This window comes from Ctenopharyngodon idella, chromosome 19 (genome assembly GCF_019924925.1).
Source record: "Ctenopharyngodon idella isolate HZGC_01 chromosome 19, HZGC01, whole genome shotgun sequence".
Taxonomy (NCBI): domain Eukaryota; kingdom Metazoa; phylum Chordata; class Actinopteri; order Cypriniformes; family Xenocyprididae; genus Ctenopharyngodon; species Ctenopharyngodon idella.
The window spans coordinates 15,532,316-15,546,184 of record NC_067238.1 but is presented as its reverse complement, the minus strand read 5'-3'; the positions used below and the strand labels follow the sequence as shown (position 1 = coordinate 15,546,184).

Below are 13,869 nucleotides of genomic sequence, written 5' to 3'. Positions count from 1 at the left end.
CCTGTGACTCCACTGTTTTGATGTGCTCTCTCTTTGAATAAAGACGTCTGCTTTTACGCACATCCGTCTCTGCGTCTTTGAGGATGGAAAATAAGACCACCATGCTCTTAGTGGTATTCCACACACATGCGAACATGAAAAGCGTTGTCTTTGGACTCCATGTCTCTGTGTGTGTGTGTGTGTCTTCTAATCCCAGACAGCTTTCAGCATCGGTGACTGAGCAGGTGGCCTCTACAGGCACAGACACACACACACTATCTTTTCTTTGAAGTTGTTGTGTAGATGTCTTTTGACTGAGCCGTGTGTGTGTAGATTTACTTAGCAGTACTTTAGTGATGGATTTGTCCCCAGAAAGAGATAAATCTGACAAAACCTTCCTATGGGGACATTTATGAATGTCTTCAATTGGAAAAACACAAATGGATAATCACTGGTAATTAACAAGTCGGCCAAAAACATCTTATCGATTAGTGATGTTTATCTTGTTTTTGTTGCATATTTATGCATCTTATGGCAACCCACTGAGTTATATGCTTTTTGAAGCGATTTTGCACATACCTATTCGGGTTGAGGTTTGGATTAGCGAAAGTTTCTAATAATTATAGTTAGCTTTATGTAAAAAGCAAAACAAAAAAATCTGAAGAAAATGTCAAATGTGAACCAAGTGTTGTGAGTGGTTCCCAGTGTGCTGTTTTGTTGTTGCTAGGTTGTTAGTGGTTTTAAGCATGTTGCCATGGTGTTCTGGATGGTTGCTAGGTGGTCCACCCGCAAGTCTCCATGATATTCTTGTCTCTAGATACGACTTGGGATCTTCCTGTAGTGAAAGTGCAGTTTTCTGCCATATTTATTGTCTGGCAGGCAAACATTGTAGAGTTACACTCCGAAGTTTAATAGTTAAAGTTTAAGGTTTGTTCAAATCACTGACCCAAAATATGAGCAATAGTGATGCTTGACTTAGAAAACACTACTAATAAATAAATAAAAGCACCCAAGTATGAATTACGATCATAAAATGGAAGAAATTAATCTGAGGGAGAATGTTCAAAAATGTGTATTTTCCGAGAAGAATGATTTTGTGTTTTACTGTTATGTTTTATGTAAGAAGGTCTGTTAAGCTTGAGCGGTTCTATCTGATGGGACATGATATCAGAAATAAGAGAATAACCAATGTCTCTTTCTTCAGATATCTCAAATTTTTTGGGTGGTAACTTGATGTGTTTCTCTACAATCAGGAAAAGAAAAAGAGTCATGTTCCTATTAGTCTGAAAGAGTCGATCTTTTGACTATTGACAAGTCTGGTCCACTTTGCAGGTTATTTTGGCCAAGAATCACCCAATTAGACGGAAAGGGTTGTTTTTAACTGCTTAAATCAAATTTGTTTGGTCACACCTTCAAAACACCTGGAAAAAGCTCCTCTGTGGTTTTCAAGCAGCCAAGAAACTGGATTTGAACGGCATTTTGTTGGTTATTAATGCTGAAAGATATGGATTAGATGCATCCCAGTAGAGCTTTACTCACTCAATTGAATATTTCATGGCAGGATTTTTCAAAACACCCTTAGGGTGAGTTCACACACATTTGTTTGTATATCATCTCTTTCTTTTGGGAGTTGAAATGCCCAAGAGTAGAGCGAGAGAGAGAGAGAGAGAGAGAGAGGCAGTGAGGAGATCTCCTGAAGGCTGCCGTGGGACTATAAATATCATGTCTAGTTTCCTACTAACAGTTGACATGGCCAAAGGAAAAAGAAACCAGGAGAGAGAAAAAAATATACATGAATTGTGTCCCATTCGGATCTGGAAATGTCAAAGCGCTTGCCTTCCCTGCTGTGCATAAACCAGGATCTCCAGACACTAACTAGCTCAACTATCTGTTTTGCAATTTGTTTTTTTTAAAACTAAACATTTCTAATCTTGAGAAATACTTGATCTCTTAGGAGCCAGGTGCTTCAGTTAAGTTATTAAATTATTTTTGCTATTCATACAAATGAATATCCATAAAAACAAACAGAGGTACCAAATGCCTGTTATATATACTTATGCTAATTACAGTATCATTTCATTGGCTTAACAACATCTTAAGGGACTCAAAGACGTATTTCAATCAAAAGTAAGAGAAGTGATAAAGGGATAAGGAACAGGAAGTGGATTTACACAGGAAATAAGAAGCCAGAAGCTGCTGTGGTTTAATTGAAGGAGGTATCTCTGGACAGCCATGATTGGATTCTCATCAGGCCACTTCAGCTCTACATGCACTTACTGTTGTCTTTCTTTTTGTCTTTATTTCTTATTGTCTCTTTCTGTCTTTCTTTCTATCTCTCTCTTTTCTTCCCGTATTGCTGGAGTGAATTGTCCCTGTGGCAATTGACCCTCATGTAGAAATCAAAGTGGTTCTTTATTGCGGCATGAAGCTAATGATGTTTTCTTCCTCTGCTCAACACCCACCAAACATCCACAATTATCTTATCCTGACTCATTACAGAAAACCTCTCCAGTGGGTAGCACATAATGGCTTTTACTGTGTTTTTACCATGGTATGGTATGCCATTAGTGTTTTTGTGTTTGGTGTTGACGCTCTTTTAGTCTGAAAATGTCACATGCAGGTGTTGAATTTAATGAAGATGTTTTTCAGTGCTGATATACAGTAAGATGTATTTGCAGGTATGATTTTGATTAATTGTATGTAAATATTCACTTCGTCCATTGTTATTTTTTGTCTGTGTTCTAACATTTCTAAAGTGCATGAGTAAACTATACAAATGATTCAGGCTGAATCATGAACTGATTTAGACTGAACAGCAAACTTTTTCCAACTGAAGCACAAACTGATTCTGACTGGATCACGGACCATTTTAGACTGAATCACAGCTTGATTTGAACTGAACCCATTCGAACTGAATCACAAACTGATTCTGACTGGATCACGGACCATTTTAGACTGAATCACAGCTTGATTTGAACTGAACCCATTCGAACTGAATCACAAACTGATTCAAATTAATTCACAAACTGATTCAGATCTATCTGATTACCCGTTTAACAAATATATTGAGAACTGTCTCAAATAAGACCTCAATAGTGCTGATTCTAAATTGCAGTTTTACAGAGTGAGAAACTGCTCTAAATTATTCAGTATGTGAGTGAACTCTCCAAATGTTTCAGATTCAACCATGATCTGATTTAACCTGAACAGATAACCTTTTCAGAATTAGCCATGATCCAATTCTGACTGGATCACAAACCTTTTCAGGCTGAATCTCGAACCAGTTTGAGCTGAATACCGAACTGATTTGGGATGAATCACAAACTGATTCTAGATGATTCATGAACCGATTCGAGCTAAATCACAAACTAATTCGGGCTGAATCAAAAAACATTTCAGGCTGAACTACTGTACAAACCAATTTGGACTGAACCACAAACCAATTTGGGCTGAATCACAAACTGATTCTAGCTGATTCATGAACCGATTTGAGCTAAATCAAACTAATTTGGGCTGAATCAAAAAACATTTCAGGCTGAACTACCGTACAAACCAATTTGGTCCGAACCACAAACTAATTTGGTCCAAACCACAAACTGATTTGGACTGAACCACAAATTGATTTAGACTGAACCACAAACCAATTTGGACTGAACCATGAACTGATTCGGACTGAACCACAATCTAAAGGAACCGATTCCAAAGAATTAATTATTCACAAATCAGGCTTTGCTAGTTTAGATTCTAAACAGCTGACAGAAAATACAGAATACCAGATCTGATTTCTGAAGTATTTCCAGGTAAATTGTGGTGTGAAAATGCCCTTAGTGTCTGTCTTTTCACCTGACATGTTTAGTGAGAGGATCTGTCCATGTTCTCGCTGCTTGAGAAAGGGCCACTGTGACAGAAACCGTCAGACTCGGCAGCTTCTGGACATGTCTTTACCTCATTTCTTTCTTTCTCACCTTCTCTCTTGTTTCTCTGTCCTCTAGTGAGTCTCTACAGGTACTTGAGCACTCAACAGCAACCCAAGCTTGTTTTTCAGGCAGCCTGAAGGCAAAGGAACACACACACATTCGCTTTCCTCCATTGCGGGTAGAGCCAGAAACCGGCGTTGTATTTGACATTGAATATGACTGAACAGAAAGCTGAGGAATGAGATACGGGGATGGACCGCATCCTGTGCCGCCCACAGCAGTCTTTATTTATGCCACCTGATACAGAAACCTCCATACCTGCACCCATATGCAGCGCTGCCTGCCGCTATATTTCACCCCTGACAGCATGTTCCAAATGAAAAATTATATTTCTTAGGGTCTTTGTGGTGTTGGAAGAAAACATTTTCCTCCGTCTTTGTGAGGATTGCACCAGCATTTCCTTTTGTTAGTTAACTTCAGTAATTACTTCGGCTGGAGTTTTCTTGTTTCGACTGAGCCCTGGCCTCAAAACTCATAACCTGATTTAGCTTGTCCTGTCTTCCTACGTGTATCAAAACAACAACTCGGGACGCAATCATAAATCCCACTGTCAAACTTTATCTTCTATAAGCTCAGCATGCAGTCTGTCTCTCTGGGACGGACGTATCTGCAGTGTGATGTGATGCAGCTTGACTGAAGTTCATTCCACTCCGGTTGGGACACAAGGACGTGCACTTCACTTCCCTTTTTTAGCCGTCCCTATTATGATTGGTGTACTGTCACACTGTCAAAACACGCACAAGTACGGTTCATGACCTGCTGTGTCTGGTCGTGACCTGGCTTCGGTGAGCAGATCTGTGAATCACCTGCAGTTTTGTCTCTTGCCATCTCCAAGATGTTCAAGTACGCCGCTTCACGTTTGGTAGTTCCTTGTGTTCTTGCTTCCTTTTGATTTTGTTTTCAGGTGTCTTCTACTGTCTTCTTTTGGGAAGGCCTCAGCTTTATTTTAAAGAGAGAGTTCATCTAAAAACGAAAATTATCCCCATACGGATAATTATCCCATACGGATAATTACCCCATACGGGGTAATCCATACGGCTCCAGGGGGTTAATAAAGGCCTTTAAGCAATGCGATGTGTTTTTGTAAGAAAAATATCCATATTTAAAACTTTAGAAATTTAAATAACTAGCTTCCGGCGGATGACGGTACGCATACTGCGCAAGTCGATTTGCGCCAAATGAGTAACCTGTGATGCGATGTATAGTAGCGTAAGCTTAAGGCCCTGATATACTTCAAACAAAATCGAAGAACAAACTAATGTGATGCCATTTTGAACAAAATCAGACCAAAATGAAGTTCATTTTGTGTTTGTTTTGGGAGTTTGAAATGGCTTGCCAAAGCGAACTCTCAGGAAAAGTTTGTTCCAGCTGCAAAACAGCTTCGTACTACCATTGGTCCGTGACGATAACTTAATAGGGTGTGCGCTGAGGCTCCGCCTTCTTTCACGTGGAAATCTTTTCTGGTTTATTTGGCCACGAGTGAAAACATGAGCACACTGGAGAGCCGCTTTATAGTAGAAAATGTGTAGTAGAAAAGTTTTTCTTCTGATGAAATGAGACACTGACATTGTTTTTCATGTTTAATACTATAAAGCTGCTTGATTTTAAGCAATCTATTGTATAAAGTGCTATATAAATAAACGTCACTCTCAGCAGCGTGGGTGGCGTCAGATGTTCGATAACAGTAACCCGCTGCTCATGTATTGCGTTCTTCGTTTAACCCCTAAACGAAGAACAAAAAAGAACTTCGCCATGAGTATACCGGGGCCTTTAGTCGTCTCTCGCGGTTCAAACTAATTGGGCTGGGCAACAAACTCAAGCTCCTCTTCTCTTATATCAAAATCCTCCGACATTTCTTTAAAAATGATCATTTTAGACTTCTAATTTGCAAACAGTTATTTGTTTTGCTCTATCCTCTGCACTTCCACGTTCGCCATTGCGTGTCCAGTCAGTGGTTACTCTTCTGCCGTAAATCGATGCGTACGGCCGTCTGTCAGAAGCTGTTTATTATAGTTAATAAAGTTTTAAATATGGATATTTTTCTTACCAAAACCCATCGCTTCGCTTCAGAAGGCCTTTATTAACCCACTGGAGCTGTGTGGATTACTTTTATGATGGATGGATGGATGCATTTTTTTTTTTTTTTTGGCTTCAAAATGTGGCTTCCCCTTCACTACCATTATAAAGCTTGGAGGAGCAAGGATTTTCTTAAATATATTTCCGATCAGTGGTCAATATTATTGCTAAAGTTACTTTAATCATTTACTCTAAGAGTCATTTACTTTAAGAAATGATAATAAGAAATGTTTCTTGAGCAGCAAATCAGCATATTAGATGATTTCTGAAGGATCATGTGACACTGAAGACTAGTAAATGAGTAATGATGCTGAAAATTATAATGAAAACTCCGCTTCCCATCACAGGAATAAATTACACTTTAAAATATATTACAATAGATTTTCTTTTTTTTTTTATATTATTGTAATAATGTTTGACCATATTACTGTTTTACTGTATTTTTGATCACATAAATTACGCCTTCATGAGCATAAGAGGCTTCTTTTAAAAACATAAAAAAATCTTATCGACCCCGAACTTTTGAATGGTAGTGCAACTCAAAACCCAAAACATAAAAATATTCCCATTTTTTTAGTTGTTTGTGTGAAATAGTCTGTACTTTATCTCTTTTGACATTCTGTTCCTCATTGGTCTTTAATTGTGGTCCATCCATTTCCGATTGCACCACGCCAAATACCCCAGACATGACCCAGGTTGTACTTTCACTTCTGCACTACATTCAGTTCCCCTGGTGAAATGCTGGGTCATGATGGAGGCAGTAGATCAGATGGCAGCTCTCTGTGGGCTGAAGGAAGCTTTGAACCCCGCATTCCCCCTGTAGCTCCTGCCAGCACTCTTAATTAAAACAGATTGCTAAACGCTTCAGTTAGCTTAAACACTACTACTATTCTGTCTAGCCTAAATTCTCTGCAGCATCAGAATGCTGACTAATGTTTTAAGGATCTCTGAAGTTCTTACATTGCAGAAGAATTGTAGAATCTTTATATATTAGCACACAATCAGGACTTTCACATAACCCAGGGTTAAAAGTCTTTCTCAAGAGCGCAAACAGCACGTTATCTTCCAGCTTTGAGACCAACCAAGAATTAAAATGTTGTAATTTAGGCTGCATTTACAGTATCTCACAAAAGTGAGTACAGCCCTCACATTTCAGCAACCATTTTATTATATGTTCTCAAGGGACAATACTATAGTAAAGAAAATTGGATATACTTTAGAGTAGACAATGTGCAGCTTGTATAGCAGTGCAGATTTACTGTCCTCTGAATATAACTCAACATACAGCCATTATTGTCTAAATAACTGGCAACAAAAGTGAGTACACCCTAAGTGAACATGTCAAAACTGTGTCCAAAGTGTCAGTATTTTGTGTGAGCACCATTGTTATTTAGCACTGCCTTAATCCTCCTGGGCATGGAATTCACCAGAGCTGCACAGGTTGTTGCTTGCTTGACTGTAGGCAAGACACAATTTTCTTGGTACTCCTCACCAGGGCGTCGCCACACATGCTGGACACCATCTGAGCCAAACAAGTTTATCTTAGTCTCATCAGACCACAGGACATGGTTCCAGTAATTCATGATCTTGGACAGGTTGTCTTCAGCAAACTGTTTGTGGGCTTTCTTGTGAGCCAGCTTCAGACGATGCTTCCTTCTGGGACGACGGCCATGCAAACCGACTTGTTGCAGTGTGCGGCGTATGGTCTGAGCACTGACTAGCTGACCTTCCACTTCTGCAACCTTTAAAGCAATGCTGGCAGCACTCATGCATCTGTTTTTTAAAGCCAGCTTCGGCACCTGACGCACAGCACAAGGTCTCAACTTCTTTGATTCAACTTCTTTGGCCTGTTCCGAGTGGAACCCGTCTTGGAAAACCTCTCTCTATGACCCTGGCCACTGTGCTGTATGACCCTGGCCACTGTGCTCAGTTTCATGGTGTTACCGATCTTCTTATAGCCTAGGCCATCTTTGTGGAGAGCAACAATTCTAATTCTCAAATCCTCAGAGAGTTCTTTGCCATGAGGTGCCATGTTGAACATCCAGTGGTCAGTATGAGAGAATTGTACTCAAAACACCAAATTTTAACTGCTCTAATACAAGATCTCACACATTTGTATGGTCCTGTCAAGCAGACAAAAACATGAACATGATGAATAGGACATGTGGCTTTGCATGATTAAACAACATACAACTGTTATCACTTAGGGTGTACTCACTTTTGTTGCCAGCTATTTTGACAATAATGGCTGTATGTTCATATATCAGAGGACAGTAAATCTTCAGAAAGTTTCATTTCTATAGTATTGTCCCTTGAGAAGAAATTGAGGGCTGAAATGTGAGGGGTGTACTCACTTTTGTGAGATACTGTACATACAATTTATGTCCCGTAGCTCTCTTCACATTGTGTCAAGCTTAGTATTATTGGTCGCATGTCTCATCGCTAATTGCTGTATGCCAAGTTTCAATATGTGCTTGCATTAATGAGAGTTTCCATTGTTGCCTAACTAATCCTCTAACCGCTACACCGCCCAACAGTGCACTACAGAAATGGTACAAAGCTTCGTAAAGGCTTTAGAACACTCTGTAGTGTTTCAAAAGTCTCTGAAAGGATTCCAGAAGAGCCCGGGGAGCTTTCTGTGCGCTCTCCATCCATGTGCATACACAGATTTGCTTGTAATAACTCTTCTGTGCGATGCACGCGCTGCCTTGAGGGGCTCAACCAGCGGTGGATGGTCCAATTAGGGTCTCTAATTACCCAGCGGTACTGTAATACATGGGTACAGAGCCACTGTTAGGATAAAAAGCTCTCACTGCTCTTATTGTTGTTGTGGTCTAAGTGCTTTCAAAATCTTAGCCGAATTGACAGAAGACATCAAAGTCACAACTCAGACCGGATATCACTTCAGGTTCATATTTATCCATGTTTTCTAGGGTTAAACGCATTAATCATCAAATTGTGACCCCTGAGGTGTGGAGCCTTTGCTAAATGAGGTGTGTAATGTGTATTTTACTCTTTTCCATCTAGTTCAGGCTATTTTTAGGACAGGAATACGTAAGAATGAATGTCTTCTGGATCAGTGACGTCCATTTTTAAATGTCACCCCTGATATTTTTGATACAGCTTGCTTTATTCTCCCAGACCAATAAAAGTTCTTTTACAGAGGTTTCAGTTCTTAGTATTATTATGATGACATTGTGCCTGATATCTTGGTCTAGCACTTCTTTTTTCTTTTCTTTCTTTTTTTTCTTTTTTGGGTGAGACGACTATAAAATAGAGGAAAATGGAAGAAATACTGCTATTATACAAGACAGCAGAAGAATAGTATTAAAGTTGTTTTAGATAGTATTATTTTATTTTTTATTTTATTTTATTTTATCTTCTTTCTTTTTTTTCTTTTTTTGCTTAGCTTGCTAACATGTTTAACACTATATTTCTATTGCTCTGTGACAGCACAAGAATGAAATCCATAGATAAATCATTGATTCTAATTTGAATTCTTTTGCTCTTCATGAAACCAAAAGCTTCATGTCTTTGCCAGAAGCGAAAAATGCCCAACATGTCATATTTATTTGCAAAGTTGGAACTTCCCAGGAGAGCTTGAAGTCAGAGGGAGATTTTCAATCATACAGAGAAGATCTTGAATATATTTGTACAAGGCTTTTGGAATTCTTGGAAAGATTGTGTTGGTGTCCAGAGACGTGTGAGAGGTTCTGGATGGAGAGGATTTGGATTTCTGATGTTCGTGGGTGGTTTTGGATAAAGGCCAGTGATGGATGTAGAAGGAGCAGATGGCAGCATGTCTTAACTAAAGGATGGAGGCCCACCAGGAGCAGCCAAGGTCACCATGAACTCCGAATCACACACAGAGACTGATCCGTTGGGTTTAGATTGGTGGGTGTTGGCTGCAGCACCTTTGAAACACACTCTCTCTCTCTCTCTCTCTCACATACACACACACACACACACACACACACACACACAGCGGTTGTTTTGGCTTGTCTGCAGCATGGTCTCCTGTAGCCCGCACAAGCAAACAATGAATAAAATATGAGCAGAGAGAGCTCTGATGAGACATCTGTGTACAAACACACGTACACACTAGCACACTACAGTTTCTCCCTCAGCCAACAGAGGGCAGAGATACCATTGGGCAAATGATGCCTTCTTAAACTCATAATTTGCATGCTTATACTTTACACTAGAATTTGTTATACTTTACTAGCAATGAAAAGGTTAATACTTTTTATTTTATTCTAGGATATTCATGCCCTCAATATATATATACTTCTATTTTAGGTTAAGACATCTAAAATCTGTTGTGGCTACTTCAACCTTATACTACTTCAAACAGATTTTTTTTTTTTTTTTGCTATTATAATTTAACATAGGGAAGTAGAAAGGAATTGAATTTCATCCAACTGCAAAAAGACCTTGAAAGTTTTAAAACAAAATCTTGTAAAGTTATAAAGTTTAAAGGTTTTATGGTTGGTTGGTTGGTTGGATGGATTGATGGATGGATGGATGGTTGGATGGTTGGTTGGATGGATGGTTGGTTGGTTGGATGGATGGATGGATGGATGGATGGTTGGATGGTTGGTTGGATGGATGGATGGATGGATGGATGGAGGGATGGATGGATGGATGGATGGATGGATGGATGGATGGATGGATGGATGGTTGGTTGGTTGGTTGGTTGGTTGGATGGATGGATGGATGGATGGTTGGTTGGATGGATGATGGATGGATGGATGGTTGGTTGGTTGGATGATGGTTGGTTGGTTGGATGATGGATGGTTGGTTGGTTGGATGGATGGATGGTTGGTTGGATGGATGGTTGGATGGATGGATGGATGGTTGGATGGATGGATGGATGGATGGATGAGTGGTGGATGGATAAGACTGATCAGTCTATCCATCTATAGACTGATAGATCTATAGATGGATGTTGATAGATGGCTGGATGGATGTAGATTGGATGGATGGATGGATGGATGGATGGTGGATGGATAAGTAGACTGATAGATGAATAGATGGATGTTGATAGATGGCTGGATGGATGTAGGATGGATGGATGGATGAATGGATAGGTGGTGGATGGATAAGTAGACTGATAGATGTATAGATGGATGTTGATAGATGGATGGATGTAGATTGGATATAGATGGATGGATGGATGGAGCAGTCGTTCTACATGTCTTTGTTTCTGACTCCAGATGTTATTCAGTGTTGGTCTTGCTGTTTCTGTTTTTCATATAGATGTATAATTTATGACCTTGGTAGTCACAGTCTGTTTGATATCAAGCTGTGATTGATGGATGTCAGATTACATCAGCTGTCAGACTTTTTTGAAGTTAGGGATGATGCTTTTCCCTTTGACAGTGACATTTGCTTTGTGTAACATATGGAGTAAGATCAGGCAATGAAAGTTTATAACTGAAGGCTGAGAGACCAAAGGCCATTTGAACAAACCCTCACCCCAAGAATAAATGAATTCTGATTAGACTTGATTATAGACTTATGACATTCACCTGGTGGAAGTAAAAATATAGACTTAAATTAAAAAAGATTCTTGAGCTAGAGATGAAAAATCTGGTGGGCTCTTTTGACCACCCAGAACACCCTAGCAACCATGTGGAACACCATAGCAACTGTTAGCAGCCACTCAAAACTGGTTGAACTGCTTAGAAATTGTGTTGGTGATATGCAGGCAAACCCCACTCACATTTACTAAAAAAAAGTGAAAATGTAGTTAGTATGTACGAGAATGAGTGCAACAGATATAGATGTTGTATGGATCATGGCACGTGAAACCATGTCCAGCTCTCTGTGAGAGTCTCATGGCTGAAGCAGTGACCTTTCACTGTGTAACCAGGCACACGCACGTTTAGCTCAGGGGTTTAGATTTGTCCGCTGTGTGTATGTGTGTAGCGTCTTGTCTTTTATTTTTCTTCTAGACTGGAGAGTTCTTCTTTCCGGTACAGTGGGAAATGATCAAATGAATGAGGCTGTGTTGCTTTCACTTGCACACACACAGCGTGACTCTGGATTTGCATTTTTTGAAGGAAATGGCACTGCTCGTAAAGCAGCAAAAATAATAATGTTGAAGTTTTTGATACATTTTTTTTATTTATTACTTTTTTTAGGTTGATAGTGGATGTTGTGGGCTCAGACCTCTTTATGTGTGTATTTCTCTCCTTCAATGAAATATTGAATAGTTATATACTTAATTGCTGAAATGTTACATATACAAGTAATTGATATAATTTATATAAAGTGAATATTTCAATATTTTCATTTTTTAAAATAATACTAGAGCAACATTGTTGTTATTATTGTTATTTAAAATATTACTAGAACTAAAACATTATTATTATTATTATTATTATTATTTGAATTTTACTCGAAATAAAACATTATTATTATTATTATTGTTAATGAACATTAAAATTATTGATAATATTAATATTGTGGCATTTTTTCCCCCTATATTTTATTTTATTTTTTTAAAGGGGACCTATTATGCCCCTTTTTACAAGATGTAAAACAAGTCTCTGATGCCCCCAGAGAGTGTATGCAAAGTTTTAGCTCAAAATACCCCACAGATAATTTTTTATAGCATGTTAAATTTGCTACTTTTTGGGAGTGAGCAACTTTTTGCACACTTTTTGGGAGTGAGCAACTTTTTGCACACTTTTTGTGTGTGTCCCTTTAAAAGCAAATGAGTGGGTGCTCCCGGCCCCCTTTAAAGAAGAGGGCGGAGCTTCAAGAGCTTATTCTCCAGCATACCGGCAACAACAAAACAGTACAATCTCACGCACTGAAAATGTCAGAAACTCTCAATAGCGGTGTTCAGCCTATTTTAAATGATCTTCCACTTTGTGGCAGAATAAACAGTGTAATTTTCAATTGACATTCATGATAAGTATAAATATTAACTCTGCTCCCGCTGCGCCACTTTTAAATGGCAACATTGTCAATGCAATCCAATTGGAGATTTTCACACTTTAATCTTAAATGTATTGTAAAGTGTATACAATAGATAGCACACCTAAGGCTGAAATTATCACACAGCATTTGAATGAAGTCTGTGGATGTGGTTTGGGCTGAATTAATTTCAGAAGTGTTTGCAGAGGAAGATGAATGAGAAGAGGAGGAATTAAAATGCTGTGCAGGAGCCTGTAGAGTAATTCTGATGCTGGAAGAGTAAGGCAGATAAAGGCCGTGTATCAGAGAGAAGAGAGTGTTGGAGTAATAATGTTTTCTTCATGCTGATGGAGGATTATTATCCTCATCCGTGTGTCTCTCACAGACTCTCCTGCTCTTCAGTCTGCTCTTTTCATGGTGTGTTTTAGATCTGGTTCTCTCTGTGGTGAGAAGTGATCTGAGCACTATTATCAAAGTTTTACCTTAGTCTGATAGTGAAGAAGCATTTAGATAATGTGTGAAATCAGCTTTGTTTGTTAGGGTTTAGGGTGGCATTATGTTGCATTAAATTATGGAAGCATGTTTCTGCCACTAAATAAAAAATAATTGTGATTATCTCACGATTCTGACTTATATTTTCTCACAATTGCGAGATATAAACTCAAAATTGCGAGAAATAAAGTCAGAATTGCGAGTTATAAACGCAATTGTGACTTCTTTCCTCAGAATTGTGTGTGTGTGGGGGGGGGGGGGGGGTGTCTTTTTCAAGTTTGAATTTCAAGTTTGTATCCTGTAACATGCAATTCTGACTTTATAACTCACAATTGAGTTTATATCTCACAATTCTGACTTAATATCTCGCAATTCTGACTTTATATCTCGCAATTCTGACTTTATATCATGCAATTCT

At 38.8% G+C, this 13,869-nt stretch overlaps 1 protein-coding gene across 2 annotated transcripts in view; it reads left to right on the top strand.

The window, feature by feature from the left end:
* trappc9 (trafficking protein particle complex subunit 9) overlaps window positions 1-13,869 on the top strand; it is a 211,513-nt gene that overhangs the window by 71,902 nt on the left and 125,742 nt on the right. The window lies entirely within an intron of this gene.